We start from the raw sequence: 8,772 nt of genomic DNA, 5'->3' as shown, positions 1-8,772 counted from the left end.
ATGAGTCGATTTTAAATGTGTATTTTGTATATAGCATGAAGAGCTGTTTTGCTTTCTGACCTAAATTGCCCCTTTCTTTTAATCATGAGTGAAAAGAAAAAAGATATGAGAGAAGGGGACTATTGGAGGAGAAGAAGGGGGCCAGAAGGAGGGGAGAGGTAGACAGGAGAGCTGGATGGAATGAAGTACATTGCATACATGTATGACAATGTAAGGTGCATTGTGCACATGTAAAATAATGTAACTGTACATTATTTTGCACAATTAATATACTAAATTAAAAAATAGGTGAGTGACCCATATGATAAAGCTGGGTATTACTTTTGACATATTATTATCCTCTTAGTCATTGTTAATTTTGTGTGTGCACACGTGTGTGCACTCCACAGCACTCATGTGGAGGTTGGAGGTCAACTTCCAGGAGTTGGTTTTTCTCTTTCATATTTGGGTTCCAAGGACTGGACTGAGGTCATCAGACTTGGTAGAAAGTATTTTCCCTGCTGAGCCATCTTAGTAGCCCTATGTATTGTTTTAATACAAATATGAAAAAATATATGTTAAAAGCTATGTTAAAATTTGTCTACTTTCTGCCCCCCACCAGGGTCTCACTCTGTAGCTCTGGTTTGGCCTACAACTCATTCTGTAGTCTGAGCTAGCCTAGAATTTGTGACAATCCTCCTGCTTCAGTATCCTAAGTGCTGAGAGACACATGTGAGCCACCATGCCTAGCTGCGCTTTGAAAAGTGTCGCCAGGATATTACTGATGTGTGTCTATCACTCTATTCAGTCTTTCTGCATGGCTTTCGGTGAGTTACAGTGGGTAGCGAGGCTGAGCATACATGAGATGAGGATTAACTAGGAAGCAGAAGGTCTGCCTTAGGTACAGAGGAACCTTCAAGTTAATTTAGTAAATCTGAAGTTTTTACACAGTCTCGTACCTTCTGAGAGGAAAAGCTTTGCTGTACATTTTATTACAGGCCAATTCCTAAAGGAGGAGTGGTTATTGCTGGGGAGTACTGTCATGACAGGGAGCAGCTCCGTTTTTATAGAAGACGCCACAGCCTTGGTTGACAACAGGCTTCACGGATGCCCAAGATCAGGGGATAAAGGGACAAAGACAATGAACGGTTGCTCTTGTTCCATTAGGAGGCACAGCTCTACTGGCCTCCACATCCCCCAGGAGAGTTATCTGATGTCTGCTGAGGCTGACATTCAGCCAGCCATGTTTTTCAAATCAGGTGAAACTAATCTATGAGACATGTGAGAACTTTCTTACACCTTCAACTTGCAGAGCAGGTATGAGGTTCTGGGTGACTGTGTTGGCTCCATGGACCTCAGCATTTCCTGGGGAGCTGTGCCAAGCCGCGGGCTTACTAATGGAATTGCATCAGCAAGCTTGTCCCACAGACTAAAACTGTGTTCTCTGACTTAGGTTTAACAACAATAAACTGAAGTTTGGACTTGACCTCATGTGTTTTGTGCTTTCTTTCTCTGAACTCAGAACATAATTATCACCACTCAAAATCCAATAGTAATAAAGTCATTTATTACTGTTCTACAAATATTTACTGACTATATTATCCATGTCTGTGAGTGTGTGTGTGTGTGTGTGTGTGTGTGTGTGTGTGTGGGTGGGTGGGTGTGGGTGTGGGTGTGTCTGCCTGTGCAGGTGCTGGTGCAGGTGCATGTGTGGGCACATATGGAGGCCAGAGGCCAGCCTCAGGTATTATTTCTCAGATGATGTCCATCTTTTTTTTTTTTTTTCCATGACAGGATCTCTCACTGGCCTGGACTTGGCTAGAGTAGCTAGCCAGCAAGTCCCGGGGACCCACCTGTCTCTACCTACCCAGCACTGTGATTATAAGAACTTGCTTTGCAAGTGTAGGCCTTGAATTTACTCCCAGGATCCTGTAAAAACAAAAAAGCTAGTTTCCTTATATCCTCAGCATCTTGGTGTGTGGGGTGTGTGTGTGTGTGTGTGTGTGTGTGTGTGTGTGTGTGTGTGTTATAGAGAGTCTTCCCACAGCTCTCTGACTTTTATGAATTAGGCACGAGTGACCTGGTGATTTGGACAGGCTATTTAGGTGCTAATAGTTCATAGCAATATTTAGGGGGGGAAAGCACCCAGAGAATCAGAGAAATTTGGGGTATTTTGAGACCAGGACTACTTTGCGCACTTGGGAAAAAGGTGAAAACCAATTGGTTGCTTTGGAAGTTGAGTCCTGGAGTGGCCTGTCCTGCTGAGAACAGGTGTGTTTGGGGGCCTTGTCCTGCCCTTCAAGCTGGTTTGTTGCCTGGCAACCTGGAAAGAGTCCCACGTAACTCATCGGACAATCCTGCTTGTTTCCGCATATGCCGAAGCATATTAAGGCTAGTTGAGAACACATGCAAAGTGCTTTAGGGAGCATCATGTGAGGACACTATTATTGCCTTGGTGTCAGCTACTGTCCCTCTACAGTACTGCAACAGAACAGGGCCCCTGCACGGCAGAATAAGGATCTTAGGAGGAAGAGTCATGTTCCTGACTCACGCCTAGAATTATGACGTCATACACACACACACACACACACACACACACACACACACACACACACACACACCATGATGTACTCTTTTCTAGTGCTGTCCTTTGTAGCCTTTGTAGGGAGTTCTAGTATTATGGGTATCAACAGTTGCTGCTTCTGACACGCAACATACTTTATCCATCGCTTCCATCAGGTAGAGTCTGTGTGTGGCCAGAAGGACGTAGTTTTTCCGGTTACTGGAGAGAAATACCACAGACAGAAGCTGGCCAACACTGTAGCATCAGTCAATGATGCCGAACCCAAAGTCAGTTGTTTTCACTGACCTCTTTCTTCGTCTTCTCCACTCTGTGGGTCTCGATGAGCATGCAGCGAGGCACACTTACATTACAGTGCTGTGCAGTTGGCTCCCTCAATCCTCTGCTTCTCCTCTTCGTCCCTCCTTTCTGTGGGCACCCCTGACAACCACTGGTCTTGTCCTGTATCAGTTTTGCTTTTTCAGAGTGCCATAGGTTTAGAACCATGTAGATTAGTGCTGAAGTCTCTTTCTCATCCTTCACGGCCTGATAGCTCATTTCTTCCTCACGTAGAAGAGTTTCCCAGTGTGTGAATGAATGAACCATACCCTGTCTGTCCATCTCGGGCCTCATGGTTGCCTTTGAACTTTGGTGATTATGAAGAAAGCTTTGTAGTGTTTCACTAATAGGGATCTCTCTTTGTTTTAACTTACAATTACCCAAGCATATGATGATCAACATCTTTCCACCCTTCCAGATGTCCCCTGTATATCAGGTGAGGGTTCCACTCCTGGGTGGTGGGTGAGAAAATTAGATGAAAGTCAGAGCAGTTACTGCAACTCATGTGAATATAACTGGAGGACTGTGAATCAAATTCTCTTCACTGAAGCTCAGCCACAAAAATACAGTCAAGTGTATTTTAGGAGACTCAAGGCTGTGTGTTTAGCCGTGGCTTGCTTACATCAGCCTTTCTGCTTTCAGCCTATGCCAAGGCTCCCTCTTTTGTTTCCATTCTGTGTATAGGGCTTTATTTAGCCATTCATCTTCAGTGAGTCTGCTGGGGACACACTCTCCTCATCTTTCCTCATTGAGAACATCCTCGCTTTTTTCCCCTTGTTTTTCTCGGGCTGCTTTAAAATTAGTTTTTGAAACTTTGATGACCTGTGTCTTGGTGTGGATTTCTTCAGGTTTATTCTGTTTGGCTTTCACTCCACTTTTTTTCTATCTGTAGATCTAGAGCTCTGGTCAAACTGGGGGACAATCTGATTGCTACTTAGAGTGCCCTCTCGGCTGCCCCCTCCCCCTTGCAGCTGTCCCCTCCCCCCTCCACTGTCCCCTCCCCCAGTACTCTGAAGATGCAGGTGAGCCACAGAGGTGCTGGCTCTGTTTTGTTTTGTTTTTTTTCTCCAGTCTATTTCTCTTGTGTTGTTCGGCTTGACTAATTTCTAATGTCCCATCACCCAGGTGACTGATTCTTTCCTCTGTCCCCATGCATCCTATTGCTGAGTCCTTTAATGTTGACTATTGTACATTTCAGTTCTAAACTTTCCATTTGGCTTTGTAACCATGGGAACACCTAAATGAACTCTTTAGCTTTCTTGTGTTTAGTTGATAGCTAATTTTGAAGGTTATGCACCTGATCAATATATTGCTCTTCTCCCACTGGCTTTGTGGTCCATAACCTCTGAGACATGTGGGTATGATGATAACGATGGTCTAGGTTACTCTTCAGGGACCCAAAGGCCACTTCTGCTGAAGGCGCTGACAGTTCATGTGGGCACACAGATGACTCAAGGATGACTAAGACAGGATGACTCAAGCTTGGTACTGCTGCCTCCATATTGTATCAGTGTCCTCCTCTGCTGTCTTAACTTTGGGCCAGATTTCTGCTCAACTCTGCACATAGTCATATTAACCACTTCAGAAATGTCTTCTCCAGAGCTGTAGAATTAACTTGACCTAACCCTACTAAAGCCTTGTTCCCCTCCAGGGCTGATGACATCAAGATAAAGACAACTAAGACAGCATCCTAGTTCAGGTCAGTGAGCATGTCTAAAGGTCTCTTTCTTGCCTATGGTTCCAGCTCTTCTTTCTCTCCCTGTAACACAGGGAGACACACCTTAGTTCTCTGAGAGTCTGTGTTGGTCTTACTTCCCATCTTTGGTTTGATAGCTTTTTAAGTAAATCTTTTTCCTTGGCTCAACAACCTGTACTTGAGTCATTGGCCTTTTTGAGTGGTGTGGTACTTAGACATGGTTTGGTAGCAGTATTTTAAATATGCATCTTCTATTTCTTTGTTGGGGCTCTGTAATTTTTGGTGTTGGAAATGAACTTGGGGCCTCACACATACTAGGCAAGTGCTCTACACTTTGGGTTATTCCCAGCCTGACTGTGTGTTCTGTTTGCTTTGCATTGGTTTATAACTGCTCAATGAAACTTTTTTTTTTTTTTTTTTTTTTTTCCCAGACAGGGTTTCTCTGTGTAGTTTTGGAGCCTGTCCTGGATCTCACTCTGTAGACCAGGCTGGCCTCGAACTCACAGAGATCCACCTGCCTCTGCCTCCCGAGTGCTGGGATTAAAGGCGTGTGCCACCACCGCCAGGCTGGCACATACCCTTAATCCTATCACTCCGGAGGCAGAGATCTGGATCTCTGTGAGTTCAAGGTTACATTAGAAACAGAGCCAGGCAGTGGTGGCACACACATTTAATCCCAGTACTGGGAAGCACACATGCCTTTCATCCCAGGAAATGACAGCAGGGCATAGAAAGGTATATAAGGCGTGAGGAAACAGGAACTAAGGCAGTTCAGCTAAGACCCTTTCCGGTGAGGACTCAGAGGATTTCAGTCAGGATTTGTGGAGTCTGTAAGGTAATAAATAGGTGGTTGCTGTGGCTAGCTCTGCTTCTCTGATCGTTCAGCTTTCAGCCTGATATCTGGCTCTGGGTTTTGTTTTGTTTTTTTGTTTTTTAAATTATAAGACCATTTAACATTCGAACCATCGTTATTGGGATTAGGACTTGTGGAAAGAGATCCCAGAGACGTAGTTAGCTTCTTATTTGGGTGGGCTGCAGAGGCACAGTGTGATGAGGAGGCAAGAGCCGCATCAGACACTGAGCCTGCTGGTGCTCTGATCTTGTCTATAAGTCACCTGGTCTAGGTGTTTTATTACAGCAAGTGGGATGGACTAAGACACGGGGGTATAGGGGGTGTGCAATCCGTTCCTCTCTGGGGAAATTCCCTGGTAGACTGACAGGGGGTGGAGGGAGGTACTTCCAGCCCAAACCTAGGTGGGTAGTGCTGGCTATGCCTTGGACTTTCTACTTATTGCTACTTTGAACAAGTATGTGATTTCCCAGGTGTGTTCAGGGGTCCTGGCTTTGGAAATGGCTACATCTTCCCACACATAACCTTCTGTTGCCTCATTGCCTCTGTCAGTGAGGACCACTAAGGCTGAAGGAAGTGATGGGCAATTGTGACCAACACATCTTTCCAAATGTGCCTGTGTGAAGACTGGACCTTGGTTTGCAATTTCTAGAGTATGGAGACTACTTGAATTTCTCTGCATCTATCTAATTAAAATACTGAAGAAACAGAGCTGGGGTTAGCTCAGTGGTAGAGCACTAGTGTAGCATGGCAAGGCCCTGGGTTGGACCCTCAAATTTATTTATTTTTTGAGAAAGGATATTTCTACATAGCCCTAGCTGTCCTGGAACTTACTATGTGGACTAGGCTAGCCTCGAACTCACAGAGAGTTGCCTGCCTCTGCCTCCCGAGTGCTGAGATCAAAGGTGTGTGCCACCTGGCTGGGTTCTTATCTTGACAACAACAAGAATAAGAAGCCAAAACATCCTCCTCTAACAGAAAAGAATGTGGACTTGAAAACATAGGAGGAAATTTGTTTATCCAAGTAAAACTGCAAATTACTGGCACTTAAAGGACAAAATAGGCAAAGTGGTAACATGAGTTAGATTTCATTATTGGTTAGGGAATTGGCCTAGGGATCCACGGCAAGAACGGAGCTCATCTCTGAAAAAGAGGATAATAGGCTAGACATGGTGTCACATGTGTGCAATTCTACCACTCTGAAGGTCGAAATAGGACCAGAAATTCAAGGCCAGCCTGGGCTACATGAGAAGGATCATAATGTGTTGTCCCCCACTAAAGCTAGACATAGCCGCTCATGTCCATGATCCTAGCACACAAGGTGCTGAGGCAGGAGGACTGCAGCAAGTTTGAGGCTGGCTTGGGCTGCACAGTGAGACCCTGTTACGAAGACAAACATACACCAGACAAAAAAGGAAAGTATGGTATATCCTTGTCTTTAAGACTATGGATGCCGGTTGTGGTGGCTCATCCAGTACGATTTGCTGAAGGAGACAGAGGCAGGAGGATCATGAGTTTGAGGCCATCCTGGGCCACACATTTAAAAGGGGCTGGAGAGATGGCTCAGCGGTTAAGATCACTGACTGCAGAGGACCAGGGTTCAATTCCCAGCACCGACATGACAGTTCACACCTGTCTGTAACTCCAGGATCCAACACCCTCATACAGACATATACAGGCAAAGCACCAATTAGAAAAAAAATATGGACTCTGGAACTGGAATCTCTAGGTCAGAGGTCAGCAGAGCAGGGCCTGGCCTGCTCCTTTTTTCTGCAGAGTCTAAAACCTAAGAGTTTATTATTATTATTATTATTATTATTATTATTATTTTTGACATTTTGAAACACTTACTTCAAAGTCAAAAGAATGGTATGTAGATGTAACGGTCTTTTAAAATAAGAGCCAAATGTAGAGTTAAAAGCCCAAGAGGTCAGAGCAGCAGCTGAGAGCTGAGACTTAAAACTGCCTTCTTACCCTTCCTGCCGCTGCTGTCCTTCCCCTCAGAAAGAGGCCTACTTCCTGTGTGTCTGTCTTTTTATTGACTTTCTGTTCTGCCTTCTCATTGGTTGTAAACCCAACCACATGACCTCCTCATCACTGCCTGTCTATACAGACCTCTAGGTCTCTATGGTTCCTATTGAGATTAAAGGCGTGTGTCTCCATGCTGGCTGTATCCTTGAACACACAGAGATCTGCCTGTCATGTGATCGGGATTAAAGGTGTGCGTCACCACTGCCTGGCTCTTGCCTTGGCTTGCTATTAGCTCTGACCCACCCCCAGGCAACTTTATTAACATACAAATATAATCACATTTCAGCACAAATATCACCATAATGGTATGCCATAAAAATTATATAAAACTGTCGCTGCAGAGCTCACGAAAACCTTGAATGGAACACAGCCATGCTTGTCTCACAGCTCTATTGTGAAATGACAGTACAGGAGAGGAGCCGGGACAGACTGCCTGGACTCAAATGTCTTCATTGTTTGGCTCTTTACAAAGTTTGATGGTACTGGCTTGGGTTCAAATCGCAGCTTCTAAAACTCATATCACAGTCATGGGCAAGTACCAGCATTTCTGAGTCTCAACTTCCTCACCTGTTAAATGGGGACTGCTTAATATTAATAGTTACTAAGTGGAGTACACAAATTGACATGTAAAAAGTGCTTGTAATCACGCCTGGCATGTGGTAAACATGTGTCTGAGAGTTAGAGGGGTTCAGCCTGTTGAATCAGCTAAATATTAAGGAATATTTACCTTTATTTTATAAAAATTAAAATTTCTATGGATAAAATAGGATTTTAAAGTTGAATGTTGATGGAGAAGATTTCATTTCACATTTAGAACCTTAATAGCTAAATACCAAAATATTAAGCACCTACATAACTTACTTAGTCTTTTCCCAACACCTCTGGGACTGTGGGCCAGGCTCTGTGAAGAAGTCTTTGGCTTATATCAAAGTTCTCTAGGGTCTACAAGGAAGACCTCTCCATGTCTGGGAGGCAGGATTGTGTACAGTTCAGTGCCTAGAGTTATGCTTGCATTGCTTAAAATGTGACGTTTGTGCATGCATGTGTGCATGTGAGTAGAGGTCAGAGGACAACTCTCAGGGGTAATCATTTCTCTCTGCCACTTTATGAGACCAGGGGATTAAACATAGGCCATCAGGCCTGTGTGCAAATGCCTCTACCCACTAGGTTATCTTGTCAGATCTGCTTGTTGGATTCTGACTTCTTACATACATATTTGATTTTCAGGCGAGTCTTATTTGTATAACAGGGTTAGTAATATCTTTTTCATAGGAGTATTATGAAGATTATGATGATTAAAAGTGCTAATGTTCACCA

This window comes from Onychomys torridus, chromosome 3, assembly GCF_903995425.1.
Source record: "Onychomys torridus chromosome 3, mOncTor1.1, whole genome shotgun sequence".
Taxonomy (NCBI): domain Eukaryota; kingdom Metazoa; phylum Chordata; class Mammalia; order Rodentia; family Cricetidae; genus Onychomys; species Onychomys torridus.
Note: the sequence above shows the minus strand (reverse complement) of the source record.